This window comes from Procambarus clarkii, chromosome 81 (assembly GCF_040958095.1).
Source record: "Procambarus clarkii isolate CNS0578487 chromosome 81, FALCON_Pclarkii_2.0, whole genome shotgun sequence".
Classification (NCBI taxonomy): Eukaryota; Metazoa; Arthropoda; class Malacostraca; order Decapoda; family Cambaridae; genus Procambarus; species Procambarus clarkii.
In genome coordinates, this window is record NC_091230.1 from 937,365 (window position 1) to 953,696 (window position 16,332).

Below are 16,332 nucleotides of genomic sequence, written 5' to 3' on the forward strand. Positions count from 1 at the left end.
TTTTAAGCAAGTTTTCTTGCATTTTGTTTCGTACGAAAAATCATCGAATATAGCAATATTTTGACGTTCATAATTTCCTTTTCCTTCATGTGATTTAAACAAAATATCATCGAATTAGGCAATATTTTGCCGTTTTCCACGTTTTTGTGAATTTTCAGTCCATGGGTTTTAATTCATATATATACGATAAAAATGATGCAAACACATAATTGATTAGATAATAACCTTAAATACTTCATTTTCAATCATCTATTTGTTTCTCGTTAAAATACTGAGTAAGATATTGAAAAAGGGAGAAGTTCGGTTTTTATTGCATATATCAACGTTTCAGCCGGATTAGAGCGGTTTTACGTGTACATCTTCCATCTTTAATATAAACGGAAAATCAAGAACATTATAGTTAATTCTAATGAAAACACATTGTTTTTTATCATTTGTATTGGAAAAAACATTGTCATATGTCTTTTCTTGGAACTAATTTTATAGACTCGTGGGTTGGTTGGTGTAGTCGTCGTTGATCCTCCTCTACGGACAACCCAACCCACAACTCGGTAGAGTGCTTATACTAGGAGATCACCCTTGGCGCTTCTGGCTCTTGGAGAGGGGCTCAACGTCACACGTTCAGGGGATGCGGCTCCAACACTTAGCCTCGTCGTCACGTGCACACACCCACTCGAGCCGCTGTGACTCCCCACTCTCTCCTTATGAGATATGATCTCCTCAATCCCCCTATGACTTACTAGTATTACCTCCTACCCTGTCCACAGCAGTGGTTCATGGTTCTTTCTCTCTCTCTCTCTCCTTCTTTACTACCTCCTGGGAAGCCTCACTAGGACAAGGGCAAACACCAGCAAATTGTGACACATTTACTGAACAAAGCACATACACGATACATACACACATATAATAATAATGAATCCTATACTCTATAATATCACAATCAGGTTGCACTCCAATACCATCAGAACTCTATTATCAGCTTATCAAGTGGTATCCTACCTCCTGGTTCACCACCTGATACTATTAACTTCCTCAAGTTGGTCAAGCCTACACACTGTTGCACCATCAGCAAGATAACATATATATATAGAAAACCAGCATTTGAATGCAATAACATATACCAGTATAAATGTTCATTGATACTTCAGTATAAAAAAACTCCTTGACGCAAGAATGCCAACAGTCACTCACCTCTCACTGCGTCTTGCACGCTAATGACAACCAAACACTATCAACTCCCTACTAGTAATCCACCAGAACTTCCCCTTCCACCTCTGGAAGTTCACAACCCTAATATCCTTAGGTTCTGCCGGGCTTCACTACCAGGATCCTCTGCAGCTCCTCCAGGCTGCTATCATGAAGTTTCCTTGTGCAACTACGGTGCTTCACCCTTCTGTTAGGTTCTTCCACAGCTCTCTTGGCTGCTACACCACCTCTACAGAAGCACGTGACACTCCTCTTCACTGCTGCTTCTCCTCACAGCTCGAGGTCCTCTGCTTCACTACCTTGGAGTCTCATCAGCTACTTCCTCTGCTGGCTTCGAAGTTCTCAGCAACTTCTTCCCCAAAGAACAAACCACAGATTAACTGATCGAGGGCGCTTTTCCTCTGACGGCGTCTGGTCAGGGCGCTCCACACAGCCCACAATAATGCTTCTGGGCGATTTAATATCTGCTCGTCGACCAGGACTTGAGACCACAACGTTCCCAGCTCGATTCCACAGCTGGTACGTCCGCACACTTCTCTTCTCTTCGAGATATATCACTAGGGGTTCCCTTCTGACGGGAGCTCAACGGAGCGCGGCTTCCCCCTGCGATGTCTGGCACTCAAGTGAGGTCAAGGTCCTCCGGAAGCGAGCCTCACGCCTCCAGCAAAATGTCCACATCTCCTAGCCAGTCATTTATCTATTTCCTTACTTACTGCCCATAATCTTAAATTGTTTTACATATCCAACCAGCCATTTTTCATATGGGTTATCACCGCAATATTCGCTAGACCTTCTAATCAGGTCAGGCTTGACGAATAACTCTCAAGAAGGGAGACTCGTTTCTCCTGCAGGCTGAGATCATAACACTCCCCTCCCCTTATTTTTGAGAGTTATTCCAGTGGCAAAGCTCGGGATAATACATCCGCCACCACACTGTCTCGTTCTTCACCCGATATACTCTCTTAGGAGTCTACAATTAGTTCGTTGCTCCTTGCAACATCTGGCTCACCTCTCTCCAGAACCATGATCTTCTCATAAACGATTTGACCTCTGACACCTCTTAGCTAGGCTGTCCTCCGTGGACGCCTGCACTCTATCGGTCCACTCTACTTATTGTCTCCACCCTCCGTTTCCTCGTCTTCTCTTCACGTCCAGAGTCAGACATCTGCTGTCCGTACCTCCTCTGTCGTCTTCACACTTCCATCTACTGCCATTATACTTTCGTCTCCTGCCATCATACTTCACTCCCTGGTCTTCACCGACGATCCTCCCTTTCGTCTCCTCATTTATCTGAGACCTTATCCTGTTCGACTCCCATCGAGTCCTCGGCTTTCTTCTATTCCTCCATGCTTGCATCATCATCCTCTTCCCACACTTCTCACCTCTATACCACTCCATTTCTTCTCCTTCAACTCTTCTTCGTTCCCTAAAAGTTTCTTCGGGCACCATACTACAACCAACAGCACTCGACTGTGCATGTCGCTCTACCTCTCCTAGAGTGCTCGTAAGCATCTCTCCACACATACTGTCTCTTCTCCTTTCATTTTCCCGGCTATTACTCTTCTTCACTATCTCTCCTCCACGTCTTCTGTGAAACATGTCGACTCCTGACATCTCAAACAACTTAACTCCACTATCCATATGCCTCTGTGCTCGTGGACCACTTGACGCTCTATTCCCGTCCTCAGTCTGTCCACATCTTTCCTCATTCCTACTCAGCACAGTTGCATTCGCCTTCCGACTCTCAATTTCAGCAGTCTGGGCTCTCTTCAGGTCAACTCCCTTCACAGTATTCTTCTTCGGCTGGGCCATCTTCACTTTCGACCTCACCGAGACTCCATTTGCCTGGGCTGGACCTTCATCAAACAGCCATGCTATATCTACATCGATATCTTCCACTGGTTGAATCGACACTGTATCATCTTCTCCAGCGTCTTCCTTGTCGGCCACCTCTGCCTTCCTCACTACCGAGACGGGGTTTTCAATGGCTTGGCGGTCTCCTGACTCATCTCCTTGGATGTCAGTCAGGTTCACACTCTCAGGCGTCCCACCCGTGCAGTGGCCTTCTGGGCACTCCTCTGGCACAGTCTCCGCTATGACTCTTGGCAACACCTTTGTCCCGCACAAGTCATTCCCCAGGATCACTTGGACTCCTGGAACAGGTATGTCGGGGCACACTCCCAACATCACCTCTGCCGACACATATTCCGACCTTAGCTGGACAGCACATACGGGCATGTCACTCTCCGACAATAACCCATATACTTTCATCTTCCCACTGCCAGCTAATCGTCGATCATTCTCAATCAGGCTTCTCACAATCAAGCTCTGATTAGCTCCGGTATCTCTTAAGATACCAACTTCTACCTCAGGTTGGCCTCCTACACTGATCCAACCTTTGCTCATGAACGGCCTATACCTCTCGTTCACTAAGTTCATCTTTTGTGGTTTGTCTCGGAACACATTAGTATATTTACTTCGGGGGTCACACATGGCCAGGGTCACAACTCTCTTGCCCTGCCGACAATCTCGCATCACGTGACCCAATCCGTTACAATTGTAACATCTCATCTGGGAAAAATCTCTTCTATATGTACCAAAGCGGCTCTGACTCTGCCCACTCGTATTGGAGTTCCTCGGGCCAGACGTACTACTCGCACTCTGTGGAGCTTTACTGGACCCTTGATTTCCTGGATAACGATCAGTTTCTCGTTTTGCTCCTCCATCCTCACTTTCAGATGAAGTGCGCGACCTACTCTTCTGAGTTTTAGGGTACTTACTTTTATCTACCCATTTATCAAAATTTTTCTCATCCCAGACTCTTCTGGGTCTTTCATAATTTCTTCCTCCCCAGACTCCACTGGATCTGCCATTGCTGCATCTCGCCTCGCTTCTCACTCTGTTCTCTCTTCGTGCTGTCTTAATTCTCTCTTGTTCTGCTTTAGCGGCCTCCATCTTTATCATAGTCAGTTCAGCCTTGGCCGTTTCTTGTTCGGCCTTGGCTCTCTCTTGTCCGACTTTAAGCTTTTCCTGTTCAGCTTTAGCTTTTTCCTGTTCGGCTTTAGCTTTTTCCTGTTCGGCTTTAGCTTTCTCTTGCTCAGCTTTAGCTCGCTCCTGCTCGGCTTTGGCTTTCTCTTGCTCAAGCCGAGCCTGCCTCTCTTCACGTTGCAGCTGTACCTCATTGTCTCCTGGTTCCAACTTTGGTTCCATCTCGCGCCTCTCAAGGCTGCTTTCCCTGCTGCTACTTGAGTTTACATTAATTCCTTCGTCACTTGGCGCATCATCCGTTTCCTCTGAAATTTCTTCCAACCTATCGGGTTCTTCATTCTGAGGCAGGGCTTCAGCTCCTCCTTGCTGGCACTGTGTTTCCTCTTGTTCACGTTGGCGTTTCGCTTCCTTCTCTTCTTCTGCTTTTTGTTCCCTTAACCAAGTCCGTAGCGCCTCGCGTCCATCCTCTATCTTATCTTGCCCACCCTTTAGGCCGAAATGGTCTTCCAACATCCTTATCTGCCTCCTAGTGCACATGTCTAGAATCTTCTCGTCATGAGTTTTGCAGAACATGCTTACTCTGTCTATCTGCGTTATTGCCTTGATTTCCTTTCGTTTACTAGACGCCCTGTTTGACTTCAACCTAACACCATACATTTTACCGATCAACCAAAGTTGTTCCTGGGTACAATTTTGCAAGATTTCATCATCTCCTGTATCAATGTACTTCTGGGCTCTCGCAAGGTCTTTCTCCGAACCTCTAAAATTCAGGACTGCTGTCATCCTGTCCTGTGAGTCTTCCCAAGAGAGAATATACACCTGCGTTCACACAGTTTATCTATTTCAGCAAGGGTGTACAAATCCACTCTTGGACAGGGTGTGGGTGTGTCAGTTCACTCTCCCGGACAGGCCCCCAATTTTTTATAGACTCGTGGGTTGGTTGGTGTAGTCGTCGTTGATCCTCCTCTACGGACAACCCAACCCACAACTCGGTAGAGTGCTTATACTAGGAGATCACCCTTGGCGCTTCTGGCTCTTGGAGAGGGGCTCAACGTCACACGTTCAGGGGATGCGGCTCCAACACTTAGCCTCGTCGTCACGTGCACACACCCACTCGAGCCGCTGTGACTCCCCACTCTCTCCTTATGAGATATGATCTCCTCAATCCCCCTATGACTTACTAGTATTACCTCCTACCCTGTCCACAGCAGTGGTTCATGGTTCTTTCTCTCTCTCTCTCTCCTTCTTTACTACCTCCTGGGAAGCCTCACTAGGACAAGGGCAAACACCAGCAAATTGTGACACATTTACTGAACAAAGCACATACACGATACATACACACATATAATAATAATGAATCCTATACTCTATAATATCACAATCAGGTTGCACTCCAATACCATCAGAACTCTATTATCAGCTTATCAAGTGGTATCCTACCTCCTGGTTCACCACCTGATACTATTAACTTCCTCAAGTTGGTCAAGCCTACACACTGTTGCACCATCAGCAAGATAACATATATATATAGAAAACCAGCATTTGAATGCAATAACATATACCAGTATAAATGTTCATTGATACTTCAGTATAAAAAAACTCCTTGACGCAAGAATGCCAACAGTCACTCACCTCTCACTGCGTCTTGCACGCTAATGACAACCAAACACTATCAACTCCCTACTAGTAATCCACCAGAACTTCCCCTTCCACCTCTGGAAGTTCACAACCCTAATATCCTTAGGTTCTGCCGGGCTTCACTACCAGGATCCTCTGCAGCTCCTCCAGGCTGCTATCATGAAGTTTCCTTGTGCAACTACGGTGCTTCACCCTTCTGTTAGGTTCTTCCACAGCTCTCTTGGCTGCTACACCACCTCTACAGAAGCACGTGACACTCCTCTTCACTGCTGCTTCTCCTCACAGCTCGAGGTCCTCTGCTTCACTACCTTGGAGTCTCATCAGCTACTTCCTCTGCTGGCTTCGAAGTTCTCAGCAACTTCTTCCCCAAAGAACAAACCACAGATTAACTGATCGAGGGCGCTTTTCCTCTGACGGCGTCTGGTCAGGGCGCTCCACACAGCCCACAATAATGCTTCTGGGCGATTTAATATCTGCTCGTCGACCAGGACTTGAGACCACAACGTTCCCAGCTCGATTCCACAGCTGGTACGTCCGCACACTTCTCTTCTCTTCGAGATATATCACTAGGGGTTCCCTTCTGACGGGAGCTCAACGGAGCGCGGCTTCCCCCTGCGATGTCTGGCACTCAAGTGAGGTCAAGGTCCTCCGGAAGCGAGCCTCACGCCTCCAGCAAAATGTCCACATCTCCTAGCCAGTCATTTATCTATTTCCTTACTTACTGCCCATAATCTTAAATTGTTTTACATATCCAACCAGCCATTTTTCATATGGGTTATCACCGCAATATTCGCTAGACCTTCTAATCAGGTCAGGCTTGACGAATAACTCTCAAGAAGGGAGACTCGTTTCTCCTGCAGGCTGAGATCATAACACTAAATAATACGAAACCTCGCTCTATGATTTGAAGTTAAAATCCTCAAATATGGTTATATAGTGACTTTTTTCACGTTTTTCATGTAGTTTGATATTACGTAAATATATTCATTTTTACCAATATTTCGATACTATTTCATGTAGTATCACGATATGTGATTTGGCCTTCAAATCTTAGAATTTCGCATAATATTGCATTTTAAGCAAGTTTTCTTGCATTTTGCTTCGTACGAAAAATCATGGAATTTAGCAATATTTTAACGTTTATCATCTCCTTTTCCTTCATGTGATTTAAACAAAATATCATCGAATTACGCAATATTTTGCCGTTTTCCACGTTTTTGTGAATTTTCCGTCCATGGGTATTAATTCATATATATATACGATAAAAATGATGCAAACACATAATTGATTAGATAATAACCTTAAATACTTCGTTTTCAATCATCTATTTGTTTCTCGTTAAAGTACTGAGTAAGATATTGAAAAGGGGAGAAGTTCGGTTTTTATTGCATATATCGACGTTTCAGCCGGATTAGAGCGGTTTTACGTGTACATCTTCCATCGTTAATATAAACGGAAAATCAAGAACATTATAGTTAATTCTAATGAAAACACATTGTTTTTTATCATTTGTATTGGAAACAACATTGTCATATGTCTTTTCTTGGATCTAAATAATACGAAACCTCGCTCTATGATTTGAAGTTAAAATCCTCAAATATGGTTATATAGTGACTTTTTTCACGTTTTTCATGTAGTTTGATATTACGTAAATATATTCATTTTTACCAATATTTCGATACTATTTCATGTAGTATCACGATATGTGATTTGGCCTTCAAATCTCAGAATTTCGCATAATATTGCATTTTAAGCAAGTTTTCTTGCATTTTGTTTCGTACGAAAAATCATCGAATATAGCAATATTTTGACGTTTATAATTTCCTTTTCCTTCATGTGATTTAAACAAAATATCATCGAATTAGGCAATATTTTGCCGTTTTCCACGTTTTTGTGAATTTTCAGTCCATGGGTTTTAATTCATATATATACGATAAAAATGATGCAAACACATAATTGATTAGATAATAACCTTAAATACTTCATTTTCAATCATCTATTTGTTTCTCGTTAAAATACTGAGTAAGATATTGAAAAGGGGAGAAGTTCGGTTTTTATTGCATATATCGACGTTTCAGCCGGATTAGAGCGGTTTTACGTGTACATCTTCCATCTTTAATATAAACGGAAAATCAAGAACATTATAGTTAATTCTAATGAAAACACATTGTTTTTTATCATTTGTATTGGAAACAACATTGTACATATGTCTTTTCTTGGAACTAAATAATACGAAACCTCGCTCTATGATTTGAAGTTAAAATCCTCAAATATGGTTATATAGTGACTTTTTTCACGTTTTTCATGTAGTTTGATATTACGTAAATATATTCATTTTTACCAATATTTCGATACTATTTCATGTAGTATCACGATATGTGATTTGGCCTTCAAATCTTAGAATTTCGCATAATATTGCAGTTTAAGCAAGTTTTCTTGCATTTTGCTTCGTACGAAAAATCATGGAATTTAGCAATATTTTAACGTTTATCATCTCCTTTTCCTTCATGTGATTTAAACAAAATATCATCGAATTAGGCAATATTTTGCCGTTTTCCACGTTTTTGTGAATTTTCAGTCCATGGGTTTTAATTCATATATATACGATAAAAATGATGCAAACACATAATTGATTAGATAATAACCTTAAATACTTCATTTTCAATCATCTATTTGTTTCTCGTTAAAATACTGAGTAAGATATTGAAAAAGGGGAGAAGTTCGGTTTTTATTGCATATATCGACGTTTCAGCCGGATTAGAGCGGTTTTACGTGTACATCTTCCATCGTTAATATAAACGGAAAATCAAGAACATTATAGTTAATTCTAATGAAAACACATTGTTTTTTATCATTTGTATTGGAAACAACATTGTCATATGTCTTTTCTTGGATCTAAATAATACGAAACCTCGCTCTATGATTTGAAGTTAAAATCCTCAAATATGGTTATATAGTGACTTTTTTCACGTTTTTCATGTAGTTTGATATTACGTAAATATATTCATTTTTACCAATATTTCGATACTATTTCATGTAGTATCACGATATGTGATTTGGCCTTCAAATCTCAGAATTTCGCATAATATTGCATTTTAAGCAAGTTTTCTTGCATTTTGTTTCGTACGAAAAATCATCGAATATAGCAATATTTTGACGTTTATAATTCCTTTTCCTTCATGTGATTTAAACAAAATATCATCGAATTAGGCAATATTTTGCCGTTTTCCACGTTTTTGTGAATTTTCAGTCCATGGGTTTTAATTCATATATATACGATAAAAATGATGCAAACACATAATTGATTAGATAATAACCTTAAATACTTCATTTTCAATCATCTATTTGTTTCTCGTTAAAATACTGAGTAAGATATTGAAAAAGGGGAGAAGTTCGGTTTTTATTGCATATATCGACGTTTCAGCCGGATTAGAGCGGTTTTACGTGTACATCTTCCATCTTTAATATAAACGGAAAATCAAGAACATTATAGTTAATTCTAATGAAAACACATTGTTTTTTATCATTTGTATTGGAAACAACATTGTCATATGTCTTTTCTTGGAACTAAATAATACGAAACCTCGCTCTATGATTTGAAGTTAAAATCCTCAAATATGGTTATATAGTGACTTTTTTCACGTTTTTCATGTAGTTTGATATTACGTAAATATATTCATTTTTACCAATATTTCGATACTATTTCATGTAGTATCACGATATGTGATTTGGCCTTCAAATCTTAGAATTTCGCATAATATTGCATTTTAAGCAAGTTTTCTTGCATTTTGCTTCGTACGAAAAATCATCGAATTTAGCAATATTTTAACGTTTATCATCTCCTTTTCCTTCATGTGATTTAAACAAAATATCATCGAATTAGGCAATATTTTGCCGTTTTCCACGTTTTTGTGAATTTTCCGTCCATGGGTATTAATTCATATATATATACGATAAAAATGATGCAAACACATAATTGATTAGATAATAACCTTAAATACTTCGTTTTCAATCATCTATTTGTTTCTCGTTAAAATACTGAGTAAGATATTGAAAAGGGGAGAAGTTCGGTTTTTATTGCATATATCGACGTTTCAGCCGGATTAGAGCGGTTTTACGTGTACATCTTCCATCGTTAATATAAACGGAAAATCAAGAACATTATAGTTAATTCTAATGAAAACACATTGTTTTTTATCATTTGTATTGGAAACAACATTGTCATATGTCTTTTCTTGGATCTAAATAATACGAAACCTCGCTCTATGATTTGAAGTTAAAATCCTCAAATATGGTTATATAGTGACTTTTTTCACGTTTTTCATGTAGTTTGATATTACGTAAATATATTCATTTTTACCAATATTTCGATACTATTTCATGTAGTATCACGATATGTGATTTGGCCTTCAAATCTCAGAATTTCGCATAATATTGCATTTTAAGCAAGTTTTCTTGCATTTTGTTTCGTACGAAAAATCATCGAATATAGCAATATTTTGACGTTTATAATTTCCTTTTCCTTCATGTGATTTAAACAAAATATCATCGAATTAGGCAATATTTTGCCGTTTTCCACGTTTTTGTGAATTTTCAGTCCATGGGTTTTAATTCATATATATACGATAAAAATGATGCAAACACATAATTGATTAGATAATAACCTTAAATACTTCATTTTCAATCATCTATTTGTTTCTCGTTAAAATACTGAGTAAGATATTGAAAAGGGGAGAAGTTCGGTTTTTATTGCATATATCGACGTTTCAGCCGGATTAGAGCGGTTTTACGTGTACATCTTCCATCTTTAATATAAACGGAAAATCAAGAACATTATAGTTAATTCTAATGAAAACACATTGTTTTTTATCATTTGTATTGGAAACAACATTGTCATATGTCTTTTCTTGGAACTAAATAATACGAAACCTCGCTCTATGATTTGAAGTTAAAATCCTCAAATATGGTTATATAGTGACTTTTTTCACGTTTTTCATGTAGTTTGATATTACGTAAATATATTCATTTTTACCAATATTTCGATACTATTTCATGTAGTATCACGATATGTGATTTGGCCTTCAAATCTTAGAATTTCGCATAATATTGCATTTTAAGCAAGTTTTCTTGCATTTTGCTTCGTACGAAAAATCATGGAATTTAGCAATATTTTAACGTTTATCATCTCCTTTTCCTTCATGTGATTTAAACAAAATATCATCGAATTACGCAATATTTTGCCGTTTTCCACGTTTTTGTGAATTTTCCGTCCATGGGTATTAATTCATATATATATACGATAAAAATGATGCAAACACATAATTGATTAGATAATAACCTTAAATACTTCGTTTTCAATCATCTATTTGTTTCTCGTTAAAATACTGAGTAAGATATTGAAAAGGGGAGAAGTTCGGTTTTTATTGCATATATCGACGTTTCAGCCGGATTAGAGCGGTTTTACGTGTACATCTTCCATCGTTAATATAAACGGAAAATCAAGAACATTATAGTTAATTCTAATGAAAACACATTGTTTTTTATCATTTGTATTGGAAACAACATTGTCATATGTCTTTTCTTGGATCTAAATAATACGAAACCTCGCTCTATGATTTGAAGTTAAAATCCTTAAATATGGTTATATAGTGACTTTTTTCACGTTTTTCATGTAGTTTGATATTACGTAAATATATTCATTTTTACCAATATTTCGATACTATTTCATGTAGTATCACGATATGTGATTTGGCCTTCAAATCTCAGAATTTCGCATAATATTGCATTTTAAGCAAGTTTTCTTGCATTTTGTTGCGTACGAAAAATCATCGAATATAGCAATATTTTGACGTTTATCATCTCCTTTTCCTTCATGTGATTTAAACAAAATATCATCGAATTAGGCAATATTTTGCCGTTTTCCACGTTTTTGTGAATTTTCAGTCCATGGGTTTTAATTCATATATATACGATAAAAATGATGCAAACACATAATTGATTAGATAATAACCTTAAATACTTCATTTTCAATCATCTATTTGTTTCTCGTTAAAATACTGAGTAAGATATTGAAAAGGGGAGAAGTTCGGTTTTTATTGCATATATCGACGTTTCAGCCGGATTAGAGCGGTTTTACGTGTACATCTTCCATCGTTAATATAAACGGAAAATGAAGAACATTATAGTTAATTCTAATGAAAACACATTGTTCTTTATCATTTGTATTGGAAACAACATTGTCATATATCTTTTCTTGGATCTAAATAATACCGAAAACTCGCTCTATGATTTGAAGTTAAAATCCTCAAATATGGTTATATAGTAACTTTTTTCACGTTTTTCATGTAGTTTGATATTACGTAAATATATTCATTTTTACCAATATTTCGATACTATTTCATGTAGTATCACGATATGTGATTTGGCCTTCAAATCTCAGAATTTCGCATAATATTGCATTTTAAGCAAGTTTTCTTGCATTTTGTTTCGTACGAAAAATCATCGAATATAGCAATATTTTAACGTTTATCATCTCCTTTTCCTTCATGTGATTTAAACAAAATATCATCGAATTAGGCAATATTTTGCCGTTTTCCATGTTTTTGTGAATTTTCCGTCCATGGGTATTAATTCATATATATATACGATAAAAATGATGCAAACACATAATTGATTAGATAATAACCTTAAATACTTCATTTTCAATCATCTATTTGTTTCTCGTTAAAATACTGAGTAAGATATTGAAAAGGGGAGAAGTTCGGTTTTTATTGCATATATCGACGTTTCAGCCGGATTAGAGCGGATTTACGTGTACATCTTCCATCTTTAATATAAACGGAAAATCAAGAACATTATAGTTAATTCTTATGAAAACACATTGTTTTTTATCATTTGTATTGGAAACAACATTGTCATATGTCTTTTCTTGGAACTAAATAATACGAAACCTCGCTCTATGATTTGAAATTAAAATCCTCAAATATGGTTATATAGTGACTTTTTTCACGTTTTTCATGTAGTTTGATATTACGTAAATATATTCATTTTTACCAATATTTCGATACAATTTCATGTAGTATCACGATATGTGATTTGGCCTTCAAATCTTAGAATTTCGCATAATATTGCATTTTAAGCAAGTTTTCTTGCATTTTGCTTCGTACGAAAAATCATCGAATTTAGCAATATTTTAACGTTTATCATCTCCTTTTCCTTCATGTGATTTAAACAAAATATCATCGAATTAGGCAATATTTTGCCGTTTTCCACGTTTTTGTGAATTTTCCGTCCATGGGTATTAATTCATATATATATACGATAAAAATGATGCAAACACATAATTGATTAGATAATAACCTTAAATACTTCGTTTTCAATCATCTATTTGTTTCTCGTTAAAATACTGAGTAAGATATTGAAAAGGGGAGAAGTTCGGTTTTTATTGCATATATCGACGTTTCAGCCGGATTAGAGCGGTTTTACGTGTACATCTTCCATCGTTAATATAAACGGAAAATCAAGAACATTATAGTTAATTCTAATGAAAACACATTGTTTTTTATCATTTGTATTGGAAACAACATTGTCATATGTCTTTTCTTGGATCTAAATAATACGAAACCTCGCTCTATGATTTGAAGTTAAAATCCTCAAATATGGTTATATAGTGACTTTTTTCACGTTTTTCATGTAGTTTGATATTACGTAAATATATTCATTTTTACCAATATTTCGATACTATTTCATGTAGTATCACGATATGTGATTTGGCCTTCAAATCTCAGAATTTCGCATAATATTGCATTTTAAGCAAGTTTTCTTGCATTTTGCTTCGTACGAAAAATCATCGGAATTTAGCAATATTTTAACGTTTATCATCTCCTTTTCCTTCATGTGATTTAAACAAAATATCATCGAATTACGCAATATTTTGCCGTTTTCCACGTTTTTGTGAATTTTCCGTCCATGGGTATTAATTCATATATATACGATAAAAATGATGCAAACACATAATTGATTAGATAATAACCTTAAATACTTCGTTTTCAATCATCTATTTGTTTCTCGTTCAAAGTACTGAGTAAGATATTGAAAAGGGGAGAAGTTCGGTTTTTATTGCATATATCGACGTTTCAGCCGGATTAGAGCGGTTTTACGTGTACATCTTCCATCTTTAATATAAACGGAAAATCAAGAACATTATAGTTAATTCTAATGAAAACACATTGTTTTTTATCATTTGTATTGGAAACAACATTGTCATATGTCTTTTCTTGGATCTAAATAATACGAAACCTCGCTCTATGATTTGAAGTTAAAATCCTCAAATATGGTTATATAGTGACTTTTTTCACGTTTTTCATGTAGTTTGATATTACGTAAATATATTCATTTTTACCAATATTTCGATACTATTTCATGTAGTATCACGATATGTGATTTGGCCTTCAAATCTCAGAATTTCGCATAATATTGCATTTTAAGCAAGTTTTCTTGCATTTTGTTGCGTACGAAAAATCATCGAATATAGCAATATTTTGACGTTTATCATCTCCTTTTCCTTCATGTGATTTAAACAAAATATCATCGAATTAGGCAATATTTTGCCGTTTTCCACGTTTTTGTGAATTTTCAGTCCATGGGTTTTAATTCATATATATACGATAAAAATGATGCAAACACATAATTGATTAGATAATAACCTTAAATACTTCATTTTCAATCATCTATTTGTTTCTCGTTAAAATACTGAGTAAGATATTGAAAAGGGGAGAAGTTCGGTTTTTATTGCATATATCGACGTTTCAGCCGGATTAGAGCGGTTTTACGTGTACATCTTCCATCGTTAATATAAACGGAAAATGAAGAACATTATAGTTAATTCTAATGAAAACACATTGTTCTTTATCATTTGTATTGGAAACAACATTGTCATATATCTTTTCTTGGATCTAAATAATACCGAAAACTCGCTCTATGATTTGAAGTTAAAATCCTCAAATATGGTTATATAGTAACTTTTTTCACGTTTTTCATGTAGTTTGATATTACGTAAATATATTCATTTTTACCAATATTTCGATACTATTTCATGTAGTATCACGATATGTGATTTGGCCTTCAAATCTCAGAATTTCGCATAATATTGCATTTTAAGCAAGTTTTCTTGCATTTTGTTTCGTACGAAAAATCATCGAATATAGCAATATTTTGACGTTTATCATCTCCTTTTCCTTCATGTGATTTAAACAAAATATCATCGAATTAGGCAATATTTTGCCGTTTTCCACGTTTTTGTGAATTTTCAGTCCATGGGTATTAATTCATATATATATACGATAAAAATGATGCAAACACATAATTGATTAGATAATAACCTTAAATACTTCATTTTCAATCATCTATTTGTTTCTCGTTAAAATACTGAGTAAGATATTGAAAAGGGGAGAAGTTCGGTTTTTATTGCATATATCGACGTTTCAGCCGGATTAGAGCGGTTTTACGTGTACATCTTCCATCTTTAATATAAACGGAAAATCAAGAACATTATAGTTAATTCTAATGAAAACACATTGTTTTTTATCATTTGTATTGGAAACAACATTGTCATATGTCTTTTCTTGGAACTAAATAATACGAAACCTCGCTCTATGATTTGAAGTTAAAATCCTCAAATATGGTTATATAGTGACTTTTTTCACGTTTTTCATGTAGTTTGATATTACGTAAATATATTCATTTTTACCAATATTTCGATACTATTTCATGTAGTATCACGATATGTGATTTGGCCTTCAAATCTTAGAATTTCGCATAATATTGCATTTTAAGCAAGTTTTCTTGCATTTTGCTTCGTACGAAAAATCATCGAATTTAGCAATATTTTAACGTTTATCATCTCCTTTTCCTTCATGTGATTTAAACAAAATATCATCGAATTAGGCAATATTTTGCCGTTTTCCACGTTTTTGTGAATTTTCAGTCCATGGGTATTAATTCATATATATATACGATAAAAATGATGCAAACACATAATTGATTAGATAATAACCTTAAATACTTCAGTTTCAATCATCTATTTGTTTCTCGTTAAAATACTGAGTAAGATATTGAAAAGGGGAGAAGTTCGGTTTTTATTGCATATATCGACGTTTCAGCCGGATTAGAGCGGTTTTACGTGTACATCTTCCATCGTTAATATAAACGGAAAATCAAGAACATTATAGTTAATTCTAATGAAAACACATTGTTTTTTATCATTTGTATTGGAAACAACATTGTCATATGTCTTTTCTTGGATCTAAATAATACGAAACCTCGCTCTATGATTTGAAGTTAAAATCCTCAAATATGGTTATATAGTGACTTTTTTCACGTTTTTCATGTAGTTTGATATTACGTAAATATATTCATTTTTACCAATATTTCGATACTATTTCATGTAGTATCACGATATGTGATTTGGCCTTCAAATCTCAGAATTTCGCATAATATGCA